Genomic DNA, 9,116 nt, shown 5'->3' on the forward strand with positions numbered 1-9,116 from the left:
GGCGGGCGATCCCATCACATTCCACCCCTTCCGAGCTTGTTTGGGTTGTGAAACTTCTAACAATAAACCTGTTAGGAGTCAGACCCGAACAGCCTCTCTCTTCCTTTGTCTCCAAGCTAATGTGAGCCGATACCATCGGCTCCTGCTGTGTTTCCTCTGCAAAGAAGCCAGCTAGCCAGCTCAGCAAGCAGCTCTTTTCCTGATGCCGAAGTCGCTTCAGCGACACACAGAAGAACGCAGCTGGACCCTCTCTGACTGGGGGCTCACCAGAGCTCATGCCTTGAGCACAAGAACTGCGTTAAATATTGACCAGTAAAAAAGAACTTCTACAAGAAGATGTAAGCAGCAAGTGGAAAAGGCCTTTCTCCTTCCAGTGGCAGAAGGAATTCTCATGACTGTGACAATGATGTAGAGATAGGATGAGAAGGTCAACAGGAACGGAGGCAGTGAGCACACCCCTGCCATGACAGAAGTCACAAGTCACACCACACAAATGTCACAGCAGGAGAGTTTTATCATTGGGAATGAGTCACAGAAAAAATGGTCTCTTTCATTAGGCCCACAGAAATCTAAATTTGAGATCAGGAAGGTCAGTATGGAGTTAGAGAGAAAGCCACTGATCCAAGATGCAGTGCCCAGCTGGAGGCAGAGCCTGGTGCCCGTGAGGGCTGGGTAGTGCAGGGGCTTGCACACTGCCAGGTACCAGTCATAGGACATTGCTGCCAGGAGGTAACACTCTGCAGCTACCAGGCAGCTGAAGAAATAGTATTGGGTAAAACACCCCTGCATTGAAATGCTTCCGTCTCCACCCAGGTAGCTGAGCAATATCCTTGGCTAGATATTCGAGCTGTAGCAGATTTCCAAGCAGGCCAAACAGCCCGGGAAGAAGTACATTGGGATGTGAAGGTGCCAGTTGTACACTGGGATGTGAAGAAGCCACCATCAGCACAACAATGAAAGTGTTTCCAGTTATGCTCACAAGGTAGATTGACAGAAACATCAGGAAGAGAAGAGAATCCAATTCAGGACCATTCCTAAAATCCAGGAGGATGAACTTTGTAACATCTGTTTCATTTTTCCACTCTTGGTTTGCCTTAACTTTTGTTCTAGTGTTAAACCAGGAAGTGTTAGCAGCAATGAAGGCCTCAAGAGTTAAGCTTCCAATAAGAAAAATTTCCTCACAGAATAGAGAAGCAAAGAGTAAAAATATCCTGCATCACTAGACCTGTAATGTAATTTCTATAAAGACTTCCCACATACTAAGAGTCACATTGATTATTACTCCACATACTAAGAGGAGAACATACAACTGAAGTGATGTCCACATTTCTTCTCTGGCACAAGGGTAGTTTCTAACATGTCTCCAGTCTGTGCATCCAAATTAAAAAGCAATAGATGCCATCACGAGTTTTGCCATCTTTTTTTCTGTTGTGAAAAAAAAAGGTTAAATTGCTCCAGCAGTGACATAGCCATATTTCCATTGCTAATAAATATTGATGCATTGATGTATATATATATTCACTATTTATAGGTGTGTAGCATGACCTTTAATGCAGATATTTTTATTATTTGAAGAAAGTTGAAAAACAATCCAACTTCCATCCATGAAAACAGGTGTGAACGTCATCTATACTATCCTCAGCATATATCCACCCTGCCAATAAAGCGCTGAAACACTCACAAACAAAAGCGCTTCACAGTTACCTCAGTCTTCAGTCTTGTTAATGTGCAGAACAAATGACTCCAAATTTATGGAGTTTAATTCACCTAAAACGGACAGAGTAAGTCATCTTCCAAAAGTACCTATTTCCTGTACCAAGAACTCAGACTTAAGTAGCCAGATACTTAAAAAGAAAAATACAGTTCAGAAAAATCCTACTTCTTGTCGTAGTGCTCTCTTTTGTTTTTTCCTCATGTGTACTGAATAATACCTTTCTCTAGATTCCCTCGCAAGTCTGATTTTCCAAAAATCCTGAAGCTTCAATTTACTTGTTCTGGATTTGTTAAAAAAAAAATTCAGTGGTCAAAGCTAGTCCCAATATGGTGGTTAAGGGTGTGCTGGCACAGGAAGACAAGAGAGTGCATGCACGGACAGGTAACCTGAGAGGATAACGCAGTTCTGGGCTTGTTGCACGAGCTCTGGCGTGCCCTCAATCAGAGAGTGTCCAACTGCGTTACTTCTGTGCGTCGCAGAAGCGACCTCGGCATCAGGAAAGGCGCAGGCTGGGCGCGCTTGCTGGCTTCTTTGCAGAGGAGACACCGCAGGAGCCGATGATCTAAGCTCACATTAGTTTGGAGATAAAGGAAGAGGGAGGAGGTTCTGGTCTGGCTTCCAACAAGTTTATTTTCAGAAGCTTAGCAACCAGAACATGGCAATGATCTTAATCGCACCCGGAGGCTTTTCCCTCAGTTTCATAGGGGGTTTGAAAACCGCGGGGAAAGGTGAAAACAACCAATGAGTTACAAGCAAGGGGGAGGACACAATTCAACAAGAACCAATGGGGGAAACTGAGAAGCGGGAGATACAACAAAGAACCAGTGAACAACCAAGTAAGAGAGAATTTTCCCAAACAGGGAAAGGCAGTTTGGACCCGGGCGTAGCCCCGGGGGGATGTGGCTTAAGCTTTGGAGCCGCCCCTCAGCCCGCCCTCCGAGTCTGTGTCCTGGGGAAATTCAATCCACGGGAGGGCCCGGGGTTGATCGGCATCTCGCTGCCCCAGCCCAGCAGTGGGCTGGGTCATAACAACAAGAGGAATACAGACAAACTGTATGAGCAAACAGGGATCAAGTAGGAGAGCTAAAGCCCTGATTAAATTAAACCTGTCTAGGGACTCCAAAGGCAATGAGAAAAGCTTTGATAGGTATTGGTGATAAAATAAAGGAAAATGTGGGCCGGCTCTGGGCCCTTCTTTCTGGAAAGAAACAGGAGATCTGGTTACCCAGGACTTGGAGAAGGCTGAGGCCTTGAAGATCAAGGCAAACACGACTTGTTTGCCTTGATCTTCACCAGCAAGTATTCCAACTGCACTGCCCAAGTCACGGGATCTGAAAACTGACGGCACTGGGGTTTTTCAGATTGTGCAGAAGAGCAGGATCCAGGGAGACCCTAGAGCCCCTTCCAGTGCCTAAAGGGGCTCCAAGACAGCTGGAGAGGGACTTTGGACACAGGAGAAGGAGGAATGACTTCACATTGACAGAGAGCAGAGTTAGGGCTAGAGAATAGGAAGAAATCCTTCCCTGTGAGGGTGGTGAGGGCCTCGTACAGGTTGCCCAGAGAAGCTGTTTAGTGGAATGTGTCCCTGCCCATGGCAGAGGGTGGAACGGGATGAGTTTAAAGGTCCCTTCAAACCCAAACTCTTCTATGAAAGGATTCTATGAAAGGAACTGAACAGAAAATCTACTTCTCTTTTTCTTCTGAGTGGACTCTTCTACTCAGCTGTCTTGGTCTGAAAGACAGGTGTCTGCCAAGGAAGGCAGGAACCTCCCTTGGAATGGAGAGTATGACCCCCTTCCCTCTGAATTATTATAACTTTGAAATTAAGGGGCTTTCAGGCAAAGCTATGGGAAAAGGAATAGCAGTTCTTTACTGGTATGTGTGTGGGTAACAAGACAAACAAACACCAACACTGGCAGCACCAACGAGCAGCAGCAGAGCCCAGGGCCGGCCTCTCCCGGCCGCAGGCCCTTTCCCCTCGGTGCAGCTCCGCTCGCGGCCGCCAGGGGCGCTGGTGGCTCCCGGCCGGGCAGGGCGGGTGCGGGGATTCCCCGCGCCTGCAGGGGGCGCTGTGGCGCCAGCTCGGCCGCCTCTCTCCCTCACGCGGTGATGGCGGGAGAGCCGGCAGGAGAGATGGAGAAGAGGCTTCCTGTACAAACCCCCAGGGGCAGCCGGTCCTGGTTCCCCTCTGGATGGTGAAATGGACTGCAGCAGGAAGCAGAAAGCTGGGTTGGCAGGGACGAGCAACATCCCAGTGTGGTAGATGTGAAAAACAAGGTTCACTCCTAGTAAAATTTTAAAAAAAGTTTAATAAAAGGGACAATTAGGAGACAATAGCAAAAAGGGTATTATGGCCGGGTGCTTTGGCAGAGATCCAAAGGCACACCTCTACATCCAAAAGATCATCTTTAAAAGTACACCTCTTATTGCACATTCATCACAATCATGCATGATTCATAAATTCTTTGGAGTTTCTGTGTTTCATCCCATCAGCCTTATCTTCCTCCTTGGCTCCATTCTGTCTCTGCTCCCTCCATAAATTCTCTCTGGTTTTGGCTCTTCATCTTCTCTGATAAGATACTCCAGGAATGTGAAGACTTTCTCTGCCTATCTTTTCTAAATTGACTATATAAACAATAGACATTCTATATCATGTATTACATTACAGAACCTTGGTAAAGTTTTTCTAACATTAAGGAACATGAAAAAAGCCAACATCACAATACATTCATAACACTACCTCACTTTTTCTTTTTTTACAGATCATTTGGCTTGAGCAGTATCCCTTGTTTTCTAGCCTTTATTATTTGCTCATTTTTTTCACAAATCAACCTTGCTTCTTCAAAGGGGTCTTTGGTATCATTTTGCTTCTTTAACACCATGATCTTTTGTGCCGTTCCTGATGCAGCCAATTTTGGTTTCACAGGCATTGGTACTATTTGCATGCCTTGGACCACAGTAGATATTAATCGAATACAACAGGGGATCAGGCAAGGGAGAAATATCAAGCCTGCAGTGGCACATAAAAGGAAGAAACCTAGCTTCTTCCACCATTCTATTCCCAATACATTATCCCACCAGCTAAGTTTTAGTGCGGATTCCCACTTTTGGACCGGTACATGGGCTATTTTTCTGATATTTTTGGCTATATCTAGGATGGCATCCCCATGGTCATCTATCTTCAAATAACAGTCTGATGTATTAAATTTTCCACAAACTCCTTCAGCCGATAGATAGTCTAAAGCCAACCTATTCTGATACACCACAGCTCTTGTTTGGCTCTGTTGGCTAGCTAGTAATTCCAATGCCTGACCGGTTTGGTTCGTTATTATTTCTACAACTGCTTGGAGTCTTATAATGCGATTCAGCATATAAACTGGGGTTCGATACCCCCAACTCCCATCTTGTGCCCAGGTGGCTGGCCCATACATTTCAATTATGCGCTCAGCATGCCATTCCTTGTCTCTCCATTTTTGAGATCCTCCAATCAATTCTCTTTTATTCCTTTTCAGATCCTCATACACTGGTATTCCTACTTCATCTCTGTCTGGCTCAGGTAAAAGAAAGAATCCTGGGTGTATGATTCCCAGGGTACAACTCCCTTTCCACTGAGAGGGGAGCTTTGCATATGCCCTTTTTCCACATATTCAAAATAGGCCATCAGTAGTCAGCTTTTGTTGATTTATATTTTCCCAGAATTCTGAAATGTCTGGGATCCCAAAATAAGGATTTTTGTTTCTATCATTGCATTGAAAGAGTTTGACCTTATTATTGTACTTACAATTCTTTTCCTTTGTTTTCTCCTGAGTCCAATACAGAGCTGGTTTCTTGGGGACGCACCATGTAAAAGTTCCATTACTGACTTTATATCTCTTACGGGGAGTATTTCCTACTTTGTTGAGGAAATTGTTCCTGGTACGCCAAAGACACTCCTATCACTGTTGAACTCAGTACCCACCCTTCTGGTCTGTTTTCTCCCCTTATCCTTGTCCGATTCCACTTAAGGAGTTCTATTGGGCTTAAGCTACTGCCTTTCCATGGCCATTCCTCTGTCATCAGAAGCCCTCCACAGACCCAGCAGTTGGTTACATTAAGCTCTTTACCTATCCTTTCCCCTAATTCCACAAACAGGTTTTTTCCAAATTTTGAGGTCTCATTTTCTAATTGTTGTTTGAGTTTCACATGCATGTCTTGAATTGGGGTCGATATAGAGTTAGATTGTTGTGCTGGCTTTGCCTTCTTATTCACCAGTTGTTCTTTTACTAAGCCTGAGACTTTACTCCTAACAATATATGTGAAACAAATCCATCTTCCCCCTTTTGGACATTTACTTCCCAATTTGCTACCACTTGTTCCTAGGTTTTCTACAATCCAGTACTTTTTCCCATTTTGCATACAGTTTTTTCTACTTTGGATGGGTTGTAACAGTGACTGTTGACATGGGTATGCGCAATGAAAAAGGAACCTCAGTGTTTTTCCATATACAGCTTTTGGTAACACCTATGGCATGGCTTTGTTGGTATCCCCAGAGGGAAGAGACAAAAAAGGAGTGACGGATAAAGGAATAACAGAGGTCCGATATGGCTGATACCTCCACCCCCCCTGCCTATGGGATTGCTTCCGACAGCAGGGGTATGTGATCTTCTTGGTGGTAAGTACAGTGGTCAATTCGGTCTTGCCCTCTATTTCCTCATCACTTCCTCTTCGTTAATTTCCAGGCAAATTGCTTTTGACACTTCTTAATTGTAACTTCACACCGTTCCTCAGGTATCTCCCATTCATCAGGCACTAGTAATTCCCATCCACAAAGCAGGGTTACTATTGCAGCTGCTCTTTACTCTACCTGGATGGGGAATAGATTTGGCGTTCGATACTTCATGCAGTAGAGTGTCGTTTCTGTGAACTACAATACCAATATTTTTTACAGTATAGACATTTACATTTAACCCAGCTAGCATGTCCAGTATTGGGGTGAATCAGACAGGGTATATGGTATGGCACTGTTGGAGGTAGCGATTCCTCCTCCTTTTTAAATAAATCACAGGCTAAGGCCAGAATATGAGAACCCTCAGCCTGAAATAGTCCTGATCCTCCTGTTCGGAGTGGAAGTATTCCTCCCCAAGGAGGGTATTGGAGGTATCTCAGGACTTGTCCAGGCAACACTTGAAACCACTGATAGAAGCTTGGCTTTATTTCCCAATCAGGTGTGATTCTTGGTGTATCTCTTGAATCATTTGGGTTTTCCCAGCGCATTAACCCCCAGTTCCCTCTTAAGAGTTAACTTGGTATCACCAGGCTTAGATGTTATAGTCCACTCCTTAGGTTCTTCCATGGGTCCTTTGATTCTGCTGGTGTGGATCCACCCTCGCTCCTTGGTCCGGATCGCTGCCTCAGTCATCAGTAGCACCTGAAAAGGACCTTCCCCTTGTGGCGTTAAAGATTGCTCTTTCCACGTTTTTACTAGTACCCACTCCCCTGGATGGATGTTATGGATTTTAAAGTCTAAAGGTGTAGTTTGAGGGATTATCCCTTTTAACTGCAAATCTTCAAGGGTCCTTGCAATTGTGTTGACATATGCTTTAACACTCATTTCCCCTAATTCATAGGTAGCAGTTTCATGTTGGGTGGTCAGAAAGGGTAACCCAAACATCATTTCGTAAGGTGACACTCCCAGGTCTGACCTGGGTTGTGTCTGAACCCTCAATAAAGCCAGAGGTAGGCATTTTACCCACGACATTTGAGTTTCAATTATTAATTTAGTTAAGGTTCTCTTTAAAGTTTGGTTCATCCTCTCTGCCCATCCTGAATTCTGTGGATGCCATGGGGTATGTAGTTCCCATTTTATTCCCAAGGCTTGAGTTAATTGCTGCAGAACTTTTGATGTAAAGTGTGTCCCTCTATCTGAGTCTATCCTATTAATCATTCCATACCTGGGAATAATTTGTTCTAAGAGGGTTTTACATTCTACATTGGCTGTGGCTCTGACAGTGGGAACAGCTTCCACCCAATGAGTAAGATGGTCTGTTATTACTAACAAGAATTTCCACCTCTGCACTTGGGGGAGTTCAGTAAAGTCCACTTGGATACTTTGAAATGGTCGGAGAGCTAACTCATGACCTCCTGGAGTTGTTTTCCTCATCACCTTTTTATTTACTTTTTGGCAAACCACACATCTTTCCGTTATTTGTTTAGCCAACCCATAAATTCCAGTGCACCCATAATTCCTTAGAAAGTGATCACACAAAGCCTTAGTACCCCAATAAGTTTTTTGATGCATGTTTTCTAATATTTTTCTGGTGAGTGATTTATTAAGTAACTGCCTTCCGTCCGGAAGTTTCCATTTTCCACATTCATCTGGCTTTCCTCCTGTCTTACTTAATTCTTTTTCCTCTGTTTCACTGAATTTTGGAGTCTCCAATTTTTTGTTCTTTGAGGTCAAAACTGGCATAACCCTTTTTATCCCATTTTCTGCAGCATCCTTAGCTTCTTGATCTGTCAAATTATTTCCTCTTATTTCTGAGGTCATTCCTTTTTGGTGTCCTTTTATATGTGCTACAGCTATCTCTGCAGGTAACTCTAATGCCTCTAAAACCTTTAAAATAAGTCCTTCGTGTATCAACCCCTTTCCCTTTGAATTAAGTAATCCCCTTTCTTCCCAGATTTTCCCAAAGGTGTGTACTACTCCAAAAGCGTACCTTGAATCAGTATCTACAGTTCCCTTCTTGTGTGCTAAATACTCCAGTGCCCTTTTTAGGGTATATAATTCGCAAGTCTGAGCTGACCAGTTGGAGGGTAATTTTCCTTTTTCAATGGTTTGCATAGTCCTCCCATCAACTAAAGCATATCCTGACATTCTTTTTCTTTGTACACATCTGGAAGAACCATCTACATATATTATTTCTCCTTCTGAAAGGGCTTGTTCCTCGAGATCTGCTTGAACTTTGGTTTGGTATTGGATAATTTCTAAGCAGTTATGTGTCAGGTTATCTTTTGGCTCTCCATATGAGAATTGAGCTGGATTTAGGCTCTTACTCACTTCTAATGTCAAATCCTCACTATCTATCAGAATTGCTTCATACTTCAGCATCCTAGAGTCTGTTAACCATTTTTCAGCTTTCTGGTTTAGCATATTTTGAACTGCATGAGGTGTGTACACTATCAGCTTGCTCCCAAAAGTAAGTTTATGACTTTCTTCTCCCAAGATTGCAGTAGCTGCTATAGCTTGAATACATATTGGCCAGCCATGGCTTACTGGATCTAACATCATTGACAAGTAAGCTATTGGTCTCTTCACTCCTCCCCACTCCTGAACCAGAACTTCATGAGCTACTCCACTTTCCACATTCACATACAGATGAAAGGGTTTTTCTAATGAGGATAAGTTTAAAGCTGGTACTGAGGC

The 9,116-nt window shown here is 43.8% G+C and overlaps 1 pseudogene; it reads right to left on the reverse strand.

Moving 5' to 3' along the window:
• Positions 1-273: 273 nt before the first annotated feature.
• LOC109146349 lies at positions 274-7,263 on the reverse strand (annotated as a pseudogene).
• Between the last annotated feature and the right edge of the window lie 1,853 nt (positions 7,264-9,116).

This window comes from Corvus cornix, chromosome 10 (assembly GCF_000738735.6).
Source record: "Corvus cornix cornix isolate S_Up_H32 chromosome 10, ASM73873v5, whole genome shotgun sequence".
Lineage (NCBI taxonomy): Eukaryota > Metazoa > Chordata > Aves > Passeriformes > Corvidae > Corvus > Corvus cornix.